The sequence below is a fragment of the Bidens hawaiensis genome, unplaced genomic scaffold, assembly GCF_021521415.1.
Source record: "Bidens hawaiensis isolate Kalapana, Puna unplaced genomic scaffold, B.hawaiensis_p1.1 tig00057748_1, whole genome shotgun sequence".
Taxonomy (NCBI): Eukaryota; Viridiplantae; Streptophyta; class Magnoliopsida; order Asterales; family Asteraceae; genus Bidens; species Bidens hawaiensis.
In genome coordinates, this window is record NW_027500404.1 from 1 (window position 1) to 14,292 (window position 14,292).

General features: G+C 37.5%; 2 pseudogenes across 1 annotated transcript; both read right to left on the reverse strand.

Annotated features, from left to right (window-relative positions):
* Nucleotides 1–71: 71 nt before the first annotated feature.
* Nucleotides 72–2,781, reverse strand: LOC143601994 (uncharacterized; annotated as a pseudogene). Its single transcript, XR_013147753.1, has 5 exons — nucleotides 2,556–2,781; nucleotides 1,456–1,632; nucleotides 586–751; nucleotides 376–428; nucleotides 72–215 (listed from the first exon to the last, which is right to left on the reverse strand). The product of XR_013147753.1 is annotated as an uncharacterized LOC143601994 (transcript).
* A 10,896-nt stretch (nucleotides 2,782–13,677) lies between these two features.
* LOC143601997 (secreted RxLR effector protein 161 pseudogene) lies at nucleotides 13,678–14,292 on the reverse strand (annotated as a pseudogene).

Sequence of the window (14,292 nt, forward strand, 5' to 3'; positions counted from 1 at the left end):
ACAAACTTCTAGCCGAACGGTTCACAAACAGTTCATTCAACATTCAATTTGTTCACAGGCCTAGATTGCACCTGACCAAATGATGCTGCTGCTACTGCTTCCTCAGAAATGTAGCTGTAGAACGTTTCCACAGGGGAACCTAACTCTTCCTCTATGATTTTCATGGCTAAAGACCTTGGAAAAGGGGGGATTTGATCATGAAGCTCACTTAAAGCCTGCAATCAAAAGGAGTTAAGAAATATGAATAATATCTGAACATCATTAATTGATATTAGGGGGGGTGTAGTCCAATTTTATCAATTAATATTCACTTTCTTATAGAAAAAACTGAGTTATGATAACTGACACAGACAAATAATTTCAATTCCATCTAACCTTAGATATTTGAAAACCAATAATATCTGGCCTTGTAGAAAGTGACTGGCCAACTGCATCAGCAACCAAAAGCATGTCACAATGAATACTGAAGACCTAACAAGAGCATAAAGAAATCCAAAAGTCTAACAAACAGGATACTAGAAATAAGCTACAAATATAAGAATCATGATTAAATCCATCTGCAGCTGGATACTAGAAATAAGCTACCTTTGATAAATGTAGGTCCCAGGTTTAACATTGTTTCCTTTAACACCATCCCAAATTGATACTGGGAATTATAGTCATCAACCTCTGAATTCCCACTTAAGTTTTTTGACCTTTTTATCCCTGCTATTCTGATTCTGATGGCAGCTGCAGCAAACGATCCCAAAACCTTCCCAAACACAACATTCTCGAATTAAAAAAACTAGGAAATGTAGAAGATTACTTTCTAAGCAATCCCAATAACGGATTTTCATTTTGTTTATATGATGAAACTCATAACTTTATATGAAATGGCAGATCTGATGACACAAAGTAAAGAACTAACAAAGTTTTTAAACAGAGAAAAAAAAATAACAAAAACCGACTACATATGGTCTTACACTCAATTGTGTGAGGAAAAATAAATCAATTAACTGGCTTTTCACATTTGGATACATACTAGTATATTGGACTTTAATCCTGAAACGAAACATCAAGAAAGTTGAAGGGTCTAGGTTTATTAGCATGCTTACGAGTATTTAATTTGAATGTTTAGAATTACCGATAGGTTAGTTTGCATTTTGAGTTGCCTGTTTATCAACTCCTTTGAGTTAAAATAGGATTAAAGTCTCCCCCACACCTCAAGTTTGACCAAATTTGACCCAGATGTGCATGAGGCATATTCCAAATAGTTCATGTGGGTCTTTTAAAACTAAGGCTGGAAGCATGCACTAACTCATTAAAAACTACATTGTAAACAGTTGTCTATTGGAAAACACCAAGAAAAATATATGTGCCTACTAGAAAGGAAACAAACTGTGCACTATAGTTCAAATATACAAGTACATTATCTGCATAGATCACAAACATGTAAAATCAAGGGTAATAATCTACCTCAATAAGTCGAAAGGGCCACAATATGAGGCCGGCATTTGAAGTAAATATCAGCTTCTTGTGCGTTGTAAACTTCTGGAAGTGGCTTGGTCCACATTTTAGACAAATAATAGTAATATAGTATATATGCCTCCAAGGCTTTAAGATCAGCCATAATCAGATCTGTGCCAGAGAGCTCTGTGAAAAGAAGATAAAATAAAGTCAACAGGAGCAACATAAATCCTGAACAATAATGTACTTGTATTTCAAATAACATTTTGCATCATTTAAATGAGAAGACGACCAACTTATCTTATATGGTTTGCTTAAAAAAAACAATTAAAACACACAAGCAGGAAATCACTCTTTAAATAAGGATATAATGTATATATACACATTAGCAGTCTCACATACAAAAAAACATTTATATAGACTAGATAGCAAAGATAGAGGTGATATAAACCTCAAACACATAACTTTTTAAGTTACCAATACTGAATACAGTTATACTTAAAACATTAAGAAGAAAATCAAACGGTTAACCTTGCAACTTATAGATGATAAATGAGTAACAAGTTCCATATCACTTGCAGTACTTGATTTCTATGTTTCTCTTTGAAATGCCAAATGCATCTCTTTCAAGACAAGCGAGTAATCAATTTTATACAGTGTTGTAAAAATCATGATTAGGCGCCGATTAATCGGAAATCAGAGGGCCACCAATTCGAATTCACCTAATCGGCCCCTAAAATCAATACCAGTCAAATTTCAGCCAAAATTGGTCAAAATCATTACAATACTTGAAAAATTACACTTATTTTGAAAAATTACATATAAAATTCCAATCTGATTAATCGCTCCACCGCCCGACTAGAGTCTAGCCAGTCCTACAACACTGATTTTAAACATGAGCCAATAGAAACAACCCTAACTACATTATCTAAATTAGTAAATTACATTCTCCTTCAGCATCCATCAATCAACATATTAACTTCACAAACATACCTAATTCCTATATTAATGGCTACCAGAGCACAATTATTGCTTATTCACAACTTCTACATCAACTATCACAAATTATGTATAAGTGTATAACTATCAAAACCACAAGCAACTAAAACCTGGATAGTACGGCTTCGGCCACGCCGGAGGCTGATACTCATCAACATACTCAGGATCTTCAACGTTCCGTAACCACACAACTTCATCTACCTTCTTCGCAATCTCCGGAAAACCGATAGCCTTACTCGTCCAACTAACACCTGCACTGATATTCCGCTTAATAAAATCGGCATCCTTCTTAACAACCTGAACAAAATGGCCGAAGTTTCCAGCTACAGCACGGCAGTTGCTTCGCGAGGGTTTAATTGAGGTCGATTGAGTTCGTGAGCGGATAGCGGAAGCCGGAATGGATGCTACCGCGCCGGTGGCAGCGGCAGCGGCGGCAGAGAGCATTGGCTGGAATATAATATAATATAATATAATAATATCTCCTCCTCCGGTGAGTTTGGTTGAAGTGGAATGGAATGAAGGGTGTAGCGTATCTACTTGTGTGTTATCGGTATGTCACTGGAAACGGCTTTCCTTTTGGCGCGACTAACTGCGTCATAGGATTAGATAGATCATTCCCAAGCAGCTATTAAATATATTTATCTTAAAACTTAAATATATATAAACTAAACTTTTAAAATCTCTATTGTCTATTTGTACTTTTTCTCAAACCACCAGATTGCTTTATTTGTAAATAGAGACTTCTCGTAAATTTGACTCAAGTTCATGGGTATGGGTCTCACAAAACCCAGATAGCCCTTAAACTGGTTATAACATCTCATTAAATTAAAAATTAATTTCACCAGATATTTGGATCAAATACAAATTAAATTAACGTGTTAGCCTTATGAATCAAACAGTATAATTATACATATTTAGAATAATTATAGTGTAGTACAACTACAACAAAGTGTAATTACATAATTATATATATACCACTTGTATATATAATTATACTACATGATTCGCACAATTAGCATATTAAATTTAATTTATATGTTAACTTTCCATAAAGTGGCAAGTGGGGGATTTTCTTTTACATCATGTGCTATGGTTTTTATTTTTATTCCGTCATGTTACATCAGTGTATACATAGAAGTGGTTTTAGTGATCAGAATCGCTAAAGTGTATAATTATTTTACTGAACCATATGAGGCCACTCGTAGTGAGTCGTTTTGGATCCGTTTTGGGCTTTAAAGCCTCTTCCATCGTTGTGTACACAATGGTTGAATGAAAATGGTTGTCCACAACTTTGAATGGAAGGTGGGGGGTGCTGTTCCTAAAAAATATATACCAAATAAATAACATACATTACTAATAATAATAAGAAATATAAAACAAACCTTACTAAAAAAATATACCAAATTATAAAGAATATAAACTAAATATAACCGATCTTCATGTTTTTATTATTTTTATTTATTTATTTTTTTTGTGGTGGTATCAACTTGATGTTTAGCGTTTTGTTTTTCTTGGTATTCAGTTGTGTTTCGGAATGGTTACAGGTTCAGGGATGGATTTGGGTGTGGGTGGGATTTGGCTGAATTTGGGTTGGTTTAGGTTTTTAATTGTTGAATGTGTAGAACGCTTTCTTTGGGTTGGTTTCAATTTGGGGGTGGTAGACAAAGTTAGGGTTGAAACAAAATTGAATTGTATTTTGTTGATTTTGGTTGGATTGGCGTTTTTCGAAGGATGGGTTGTTAGACTATGTGTAGTGGTTTTCAATAGTTTAGTTAAAGTGCCAACTTGACGCCATGTAAACAAAAATTAATTAACTAAAAGCTCCTTTAAATCAAGTGTAGTGGTTTTAATTTTTAACTAATTACATTCATTACTCTCAAATCATTTTTTATTTAACTAATTACATTCATTACTCTCAAAGATTTATCATAAACACATATTTCTTTGCAACCAATTACCAGTGTAAAATTAATAAGCGATATGCATAGTAACACCAAACGAATGGTGAACTAATGTATTTTTTTATAACCTAACCAACTCTAATACATTACAAGCCCCATTAAGAGTGTACCGTTAAATCATACACATGTTTTCAACTAATTGCTATAATTCATGTAGTGGTGCTATAAATAGTCATCCTAAATTTAATAACAATGTAGTAATGAAATAGAACACTTTCCCTAAGTATCTTTCGAGTTTCGAAAACAAATGACTAAAATAGTTCAACCAAGGATTCTCATTTTTTGAATCCAGCTTTTTTTATTTCATTTTGGAATTCAGTAATTGAACGCACGTGTGTCAAGTTACACATATTTTTCTATGTGTTGTTTATCCATCGTGGATATATATTAAGAAAAAATGTTTTAGGCTACAGGAGTTTTCTTAAATTTTAATTATTCTCTGTATGTGTGACCGAGGAAGGAAAATTGAGTTTTCAATACACGTATTAGATTTATTCTGGGAACGACATCAGGCCAGGTCAATAAATATGATCGATTGACAACAACTTTTTATTTATTGGTGTATGAAAATTGAAAAGAGATGGAACATTACAAGAATAAAATTTAGCTTCAAACATGCAGAAAGAGCTTAAAAGAACAAAAAGAAAACAAAATACTAAACGAAAATTAAAGGATTAGTTATTTATGTTGGGTTTCAGTGGTGATCAGTTAAAATTTCGTTTATTAAATCCAAACGTGACAAATAATAATTAATTACATTAATTAATATACGCAGCGGAAAATATATGTTAATCAGCACCGAAAATAAAACCCGACAGGATCCGGTTACAAACAATACGAGTACGGGTCAAAACATTAAATATAAACTAACCATATATTTAAGTTTACCTTGGTTAATAATTAATCGGTTGAGACACCGAAGGCTAACGAACCGAGCTAGGTGGCACAAAGAGATCCAACGACCAACGGTGCGGTGCACGACGGCAACCCGGCAGCGGTGGTGGTGTGCGGACAACAGCCCGCAGACAGCGGCGGCGGCGTACAGCGGTGGCGACAGGCAGCTAGCGGCGGTAGAAAGGCAGCGCCGGCGATGGGGTGGAGGAAGAAAGAAGATGGACTTGTTGATTGGTTTAGGTTTTGGTTATCTCCATAACATCATATGTTTATATAACCTATAATTAGGTTTAAGTAACTTAGTTAAGTTATAAACCCAATGGGCCAACAAGTCCACTTCTTGCTCCAAAGCCCGCTCTATATAATTTCATCTCGTTAAAGTATCTAACCCGGTTAACTAACTTAAGCGGGTCAATGGCTGGTTACCTCACGGTGTAACTCTCACGGGTCATAACCCGGTTGGCCGTATTGATTTAACCGAACCGGTCCATAATTCCAACAGTCTCCCACTTGGACGGTTTCTGGTTAAGTTACTCAATACTGATAGCCAGCGGTGCTCTAGCTACACATAGCTGCCTTCAACAGGTTATAACATTTTAAATTCATTAACCAAAATAATCTTGGAATACGCTATTGCAAGATAACGAATATATGGTAATCGTTGTCATCTATCTTTTCTGTATAAGACATCAATTGAACAATGAGACATGGATTAGTTCAATCTCATATGACGTTCAATCATTATAGTTCTCGATCTAGAGTCAAAGTGGTCCAATCAAACACACAGTTAGTTTGGGTGAGGCCTCACACTTTACCAGTTTGAATCAACGAGGGCGCCAAGATGTCTAACTGTTACATATCATGTAAGAGTACAGAATCCCATCTTGAATACATACAACTCCCACTAAACTTCATATCATTCTTAACCAATGCCTTTATAGCTGGCAGTTACGCGACAGCGGTTGACACTGATCAAAGAATAACCTTTAGTAAACGAAATTTCTAACATGTATCCCAGGTCTAAGGATACTAAATGAGTATACCAGTATCAAAACATCTTATGACTAAGATCCATGAAGATGATTTGATGCGAGTTACATCCAACGTCATTCATAATGAGGTCTGTGAGTTTGGAAGTCAACTCCTTGAGTCCAAAGTCAGAATAGTCTTAATTCAGAGTCGTTCCCACGAGTCTGACCGACTACGGATAATTTAGAATACAATATTCATGGATTTAACGTATTAAAACCGAAAACAGTTATATTATTCAACATTTGCATTTAACCATTAAATCAAAAGAGAAATTAAAGTATAACTGTTTGAGATGTTCACACATCCAAATACTAAATCAAAACAAACTACTAGCTAATCTGAGACCGATAGCATCTCTGTGATGATCATGCTTGTCCTGAGTCATCGGTTTAGTGAACGGGTCAGCTAGGTTTTGATCTGTGTCTTCTTTGCTTATTATGATGTCTCCTCGTTCCAGTATATCTCGTATATAGTGGAACTTACTTAGAATGTGCTTGGCCCTGTGATGAGATCTGAGCTCTTTGGCTTGAGCAATGGCTTTTGTGTTATCACGGATTATGTCGATCGGTTTCCGAAAGCTTGGAACCAGATCGAGGTGGGCTATGAATTTCTTCATCCAAGAAGATTGTGAGCGAGAATCATCTCGGTCAGTCTGGAAGCTAGCATCAGTGTAACACCTTACAGTGAGTTCTTCTTTCACTCCTCCAAACACCAAGAACATGTCTTTCGTCCTTTTCAGGTACCTCAGAATGTTCTTCACAGCAGTCCAGTGGGCAATGCCAGGGTTCTGTTGAAAACGACTAGTCATGCTCAGTGCATACGAGACATCAGATCTAGTATATAACATAGCATACATGATAGAACCAATCGCTGAAGCATATGGAATTGCTTGCATGTGCTTAGTTTCAATGTCCGTTGCCCGAGATTGCGATTTGTTCAACACGGTTCCTTTAGCCATGGGGAGAGCTCCTTTCTTGGAGTTATCCATGGAGAAGCGTGCCATTACTTTGTCTATGTATGTACTTTGACTCAGCCCTAGAAGCCGCTTAGACCTATCTCGGTAGATCTTAATTCCTATAATATAAGCAGCTTCACTAAGATCTTTCATTGCGAAACAAGAGCCCAACCAGTTCTTAACTTCCTTAAGCATAGGGATGTTGTTTTCAATGATCAGTATATCATCCACATATAGGATGAGGAATGATATAGTGCTCCCACTAGCCTTTTTGTAAACACAAGGCTCATCTTCATTTGTGATAAAAACCAAACTCTTTGATTTTCTCATCAAAATGAAGATTCTAGCTACGAGATGCTTGTTTAAGTCCATAAATGGACTTATTCAGTTTGCACACTCTCTTAGGATATTTAGGATCGACAAAACCTTCAGGCTGAACCATATAGACATCTTTAGAAAGATGTCCATTAAGAAAAGCAGTTTTGACATCCATTTGCCATATCTCGTAGTCATAGTACGCGGCTATGGTAAGTAATATCCTTATCGACTTAGTCATAGCAACGGGCGAGAAGGTTTCATCATAGTCAATACCTTGAGTTTGAGTAAAACCTTACGCGACTAGACGTGCTTTATAAGTCTGCACATTTCCATGCATGTCGGTTTTCTTCTTGAAAATCCACTTGCTCCCTACTGCCCGACACTTGGGGGGTAGCTCAACCAAGTTCCAGACTTGATTGTCACGCATAGATTGCATCTCGGCGTTCATGGCATCTTGCCATTTCTCAGATTCCGGATCTAAGATAGCAGATTTGTAATTAGTAAGTTCGTTGCTTGACTCGGCTACTAAGAGGACCTCGGGACCATCTAATGCCATAGGTATTTAGAGTTTGGTGCGCGAGTCCTATTACTTCTGCGAACGCTTGTGTTCATGTCCGATGTATCAGCAACAACTTGTTGATCAGACATTCCAACTTCCTCAGCGGTAGTTTGTAGTTCTTGAATTTCTTCAAGATCGACAATATAATCTCCAGTTCCTCGATCGAGAATCTCCTTCTCGAGGAAGTGGCCCTTCCTTTTGATAGAAATCACATTTGAATCAGGATGGAAGAAATAATATCCGCTTTGGTTATAGTATCCGACGAAAACAACTTTTACGCCGCGAGGATCGAGCTTATCGTCAGAATCACTAGTGACATAAGCATCACATCCCCATACTCTAAGGAAAGACAAATTGGGTTTCCGCCCATGCCATATCTCATATGGGGTTTTGCTTACCTTTTTAGTTGGAGCCAGATTGACAATGCGGGCAGCGGTCAAAAGGGTAAAACTCCAAAAGGAGTGAGGCAAGTTAGTTCTGCACATCATCGATCGGACCATGTTTAGCAAGGTTCGATTTCTCCTCTCGCTCACGCCATTGTGTTGGGGTGTGTCAGGTGGAGTGAGCTGTGAAACAATTTCACGCTCTTTCAGATGATGTATGAATTCTGAGCTGAGATACTCTCCACCTCGATCTGATCGAAGCATTTTAATAGTTTTCCCGAGTTGGTTTTCCACTTCGTTTTGAAACTCTTTGAACTTTTCAAAGGTTTCATGCTTGTGTTTCATGAGATACACATAGGCATACCGACTGTAATCGTCAATAAAAGAAACGAAGTATCTTTCATGATTTCTAGACATGGTTCTGAAGGGACCGCATACATCAGTATGTATGATTGCCAGCAGATCCTTTGCTCGTTCATTCTTATGAGTGAAGGAACCTTTGGCGAGTTTGCCAGCTAAGCAGGATTCGCAGTCATCAAAAGAGTCCGGTCCTGTGGATTCAAGAACCCCTTCGGATTGGAGTCTCTTAACTCGTGCCCTGCTTATGTGGCCAAGTCAGCAATGCCATAGAAATGTATCATTGATGTCAGATCTGATACGTTTAGAAAGATCTCAAGTAGGCAGAAATAGCATTACTATTTGAACACCAACCTCATAAATACCATTTCGAGGTTTAGCCTCAAAATAAAAGATATCATTCAAGTAGGCAGAAATAGCATTACTATTAAAAACGTACTTAAATCCTTGTTCAAACAATAAAGAAACTGAAATAATGTTTCTGGTCAAACCAATTGCAAACAAACAGTTATCCAAAGTAACTACAAGGCCAGACGGACAAGCAAAACGATATGTGCCAGTTGCAAGAACTGGGACTCTCTTCCCATCTCCAACGATGAGTTCCATGCTGCCTTGTTTCAGCTTCTTCCAGTTTTCAGGCTCCTGCAAGACATTAACGATGTGGTAGCCACATCCGGTATCAAATACCCATGTGTTGCTAGAGACAGTGAAAAGTTCAATAACGTAAATAGAAATACCTTTAGAGGAGCTTTCACCATTGGTCCTCTGCTTTTTCAGCTCAGCAAGGTAGTCGGGACAGTTACGTTTCCAGTGTCCCATTTTGTTGCACTTGTAGCACTGGCGCTCCTCAGGAGGCGGCGGCGGTACCTTTGCAACACCTTTGTTAGTGTTGGTGGCAGACCTGGTAGCAACAGTAACCTTCTTCTTGCCTTTACCGTTATGACCCCGGTTCTTGGGCTTAGGCTTGACGACACCAGTAGATCGAACCATAAGAACTTGATTGGTTTTAGCGGGAATATTCATCTCAGCCGTCTTGAGCATTCTATGAAGCTCCGACACTGTCTTCACCCAGCCATTCATATTGAAATTCATTACGAACTGGTCGTAAGAGCTGGGAAGAGAGTTCAGGATGAAATCCGCTACCATTTCATCTGACAGGGGGATAATCAAGTTTCCTTAGTTGTTCGATGTACCCTTTCATCTTGACGACATGCGCATTAACAGGTGATCCCTGTTCCATTCTGCAACTGATGAGCTGCTTCATGGTGTCATAGCGTTCTTGATGGGCTTGTTTCTGGAACCTGCCCTTGAGTTGCTCAAGTATCTCATAGGCACCCAAAATCTTCCAAGCCTTTAGCAAGCTCATAAGACATGGTGGCTAGCATGATACAGGCAACTTCAGTAGAGTCGTCCATATGTTTGTCAAGAACCCTCCTGGCATCAGCAGTATTGTTTTCAAGCTCGGTTGGAACAGGTCCATCGAGAACATAGTGCTTCTTTGCCATCTTGAGAACAAGTCCCAAGTTGCGGTGCCACTCAAGAAAGTTGGTGCCATTCAACTTTTCTTTCTCAAGGATAGCCTTGAGGGTGAATGAAGAGTTATTATCAGTAGACATCTGTTCAATTAAGCAAAAGTAAATTTTATTAGTATTTTCGATGGTTTAATCTTATTATTAATGACCCAATGGCATTAGTAAATAGGAACTTGAGAATCTGGCTTCCAGTTACTAATGGCAGCTGTAGCACACAACATTAGTAAGCAGTTAGGCAGACAGACAACGATTGCCAATTGTGGATAGAGCATAACTCTCGTTTATGAGGCCTATTAAGACAACATTAGCCTAAGTAGATACGTTTAGCCTCGTCTATGCTCACCTTAGTCTCCAGACAACTGTAGCACGTAACAAGAGAGTAAAGTAATAGTCGCCCTAGTATAATCATTTGTGAAAGGGCCGGATGTGTCAACGAAACTCTTTCACCTTGAAGGGATAGGCTAGAAATCAAGTGCGGTGCTGTAGCTCCAAACACTTGAAGTTTCGCAGTATGCCTCAAGTGTGACTTATAGTAGGATGGCATAGACTATTGATTTAAATTGGGATTAATTTTAAATATTTACCGAATAGAGTAAAAGTCCAGTTTTACTTTATTGATCGAGACAACTTGATGAACCCTTTCATCTCTCAGGACACTTAGTTTTATATGACCTATTAAAACTAAGTTTGTCGCGATAATACCAACCAATTTTAAGTTAATAGTTTTACCTATTAAGTTATTAGTTATGAAAAATTAAATTTAGTTTAATTTTGCAAAACTTGATTGGTTAATTTATTTTAATATATTTGGTATTAGGTTGGTGGTATTATAATCCTATTATAATCAAGCAAGCAACCAAAATAGCAAACAGAATATGTAAACCTTAAATGGCCATGATTAGTGATTGATCTTGCTAGAGCCTATTAGCAAGATCAATCGGGTCAAGGGGTCACAACACAAAACAACCACAAGGATGGACTCTTGGTGCATCCCGTCATCTTCGGTAACTCCCATTGACTTCAAGAACTCCATGAGCTCGTCCTCGGTTTCCTTCGGGTCTTCTTCATTACAAAATTACACTAATACAAGTAATGAAAAACTAAACCCTATCTATTACAATTTTGAACCATCAAGGTGGCCAAAAACCATAAAATAAAACCGAAAACCAAATACAACTTTTCAACCATCCATATGGCCAAAATAAAATCATTCAACCAAACAAACAAGGTCGGGCCAGATTTACATATTCAACGAAAAATAAGTCGAGCAATATTTTGGTCAAATAAAATAAATAAAATTTTGACCAAACTAAAGTTGCCCTAATATTTTATCTATATCAAAAACGTCAACGACCTTGAAGTTTATGATGTAGAACCGGTAAAAATACTAGATTCGACTCGTATGTTGTAACCAAGGCTCTGATACCACTGTTGGGTTTCAGTGGTGATCAGTTAAAATTTCGTTTATTAAATCCGGTTCAATAAACGTGACAAATAATAATTAATTACATTAATTAATATCCGCAGCAGAAAATATATGTTAATCTGCACCGAAAATAAAACCCGACAGGATCCGGTTACAAATAATACGAGTACGGGTCAAAACATTAAATATAAACTAACCATATATTTAAGTTTACCTCGGTTAATAATTAACCGGTTGAGACACCGAAGGCTAACGAACCGAGCTAGGTGACACAACGAGATCCAACGACCAATGGTGCGGTGCACGACGGCAAACCGGCAGCGGTGGTGGTGTGCGGATAGCAGCCCGCAGACAGCGGCGGCGGCAGCAGCGGCAGGCAGCGAGCGGCGGTAATCAGGCAGCACCGGCGATGGGGTGGAGGAAGAAAGAAGATGACTTGTTGATTGGTTTAGGTTTTGGTTATCTCCATAACATCATATGTTTATATAACCTATAATTAGGTTTAACTAACTTAGTTATAAACCCAATGGGCCAACAAGTCCACTTCTTGCTCCAAAGCCCGCTCCATATAATTTCATCTCGTTAAAGTATCTAACCCGGTTAACTAACTTAAGCGGGTCAATGGCTCGTTACCTCACGGTGTAACTCTCACGGGTCATAACCCGGTTGGCCGTATTGATTTAACCGAACCGGTCCATAATTCCAACAATGTAACGCAGAATAAGTCAATGTTCCATCTCTTTATATTACTCACGGGGGACAACTTGTTTGATTCTTCCAATTGTTGAGAAAAGAAAAGGAAGAAAAATGATACTTTATGGTCAAGAAAGTGGACTTTAAGAATAGTCTAAGCTAAAGAACAAATCAGTGGTATTTTCTTAGCACCAAACTTTCGTCGGAAATGAGAACCAGCAAGATGATGGTAAAAGTGTTTTTGGTTTAAAAGTTTTCATAGTCTCATTAAACAATATTTTCTAAATATATGAGGATAAATACAAAGACGGGCATCGCAATAATACTTAATTACATAAATACAATGGGACAACTATATGTAGTCTAATAGTCTCCCCCCCCCCCCCCCCGGTTTAAGCGAGAGTAGAACGAACGTTATAACTCGATATGAAGTATTCAAATAATTGACGTGCAAATTTGTGAGGATATCTGCGTACTAAAGAAGGGACGGGATGTGCAAAACTCAAATGTGCCCAATCTAAACATGCTTGCGTACAAAGATTGATACCTATTTCGAAGTGATTAGTACGTTGGTATTGAAATGGATTCTTGGTAAGGTACACGGCCAAGATAATATCCCAATACACGAGCCCTCATGTGCAACTGATATTAGATGATAAATTAAACTTAGTATTATACTTATGTGATTATTGTATTTATTATTATTATTAGATATAGTTAGGATAAGAAATGGCGGCTGCCACACATAACTGAAACGGTTAACCACCAAAAGGTGCAACGGTTATTAGAAACCGTTTCTTTGCCGCCTTATCAATTAGTATATATATAGCAACTATTATGTACGATGTAAATGACCAAGATATTGTTGGTATTTGAGATCAATATTGATTGAAATAACCACAATGAAAGGCAGCCAAACAATTCATAATTGATTATTTTCTGAAGTGCATACAATGAACAGAGATAAACATCTCTTAAATAGAAAAACCAAAAAAACGGCTAACATAGTATTCGCTAACAACTTGGACTGGGCCCAAACAGCTATTATTCAAAAATCAAATTAAATGAGAAAAATCAGGATCATCTGTAAGTGTGATTTGTGAGGGCTGCATTAAGTTCGGATCAGTCTTCAACACCCCCCCTTGATTCAAACTCCTTGACTCCAAGCAAATGACGAAGGTAGACAAACTTTTCCCGAGGAGGTGCTTTGGTTAGGACATCAGCAATCTGCTCATTTGTATTGCAATGTTTAAGAGTAACCAGATTTTGAGTAACCATTTCACTTATGAAATGATGCTTGAGTTCAATATGCTTAGACCGATTGTGCATAATTGGATTCTTACTCAAGTTTATTGCTGACATGTTGTCACAATAAATTATAGTAGCTGCATCTTGCTTCAAAGCAAGATCCTCCAGTATTCTTCTTAGCCAAATGGCTTGACAAGTAGATGATGTTGCTGAGATATACTCAGCTTCGGTACTTGAAAGCGCTACAGTGTTTTGTTTCTTTGAATTCCAACTAACCATGCCACTTCCCAGTGAGAAAACATAAGCTGACAGACTCTTTCTATCATCTATACAGCTTGCCCAATCACTATCTGAGTATCCAATCAACTCAATTCTTGCACCTTTATCATACCAAATACCATAATGAGTTGTTCCTACAATATATCTTAGTAGTTTCTTGGTTGCACCAAGATGTAACTTAGAAGGACTTTGCATGAATCTGGACACCAT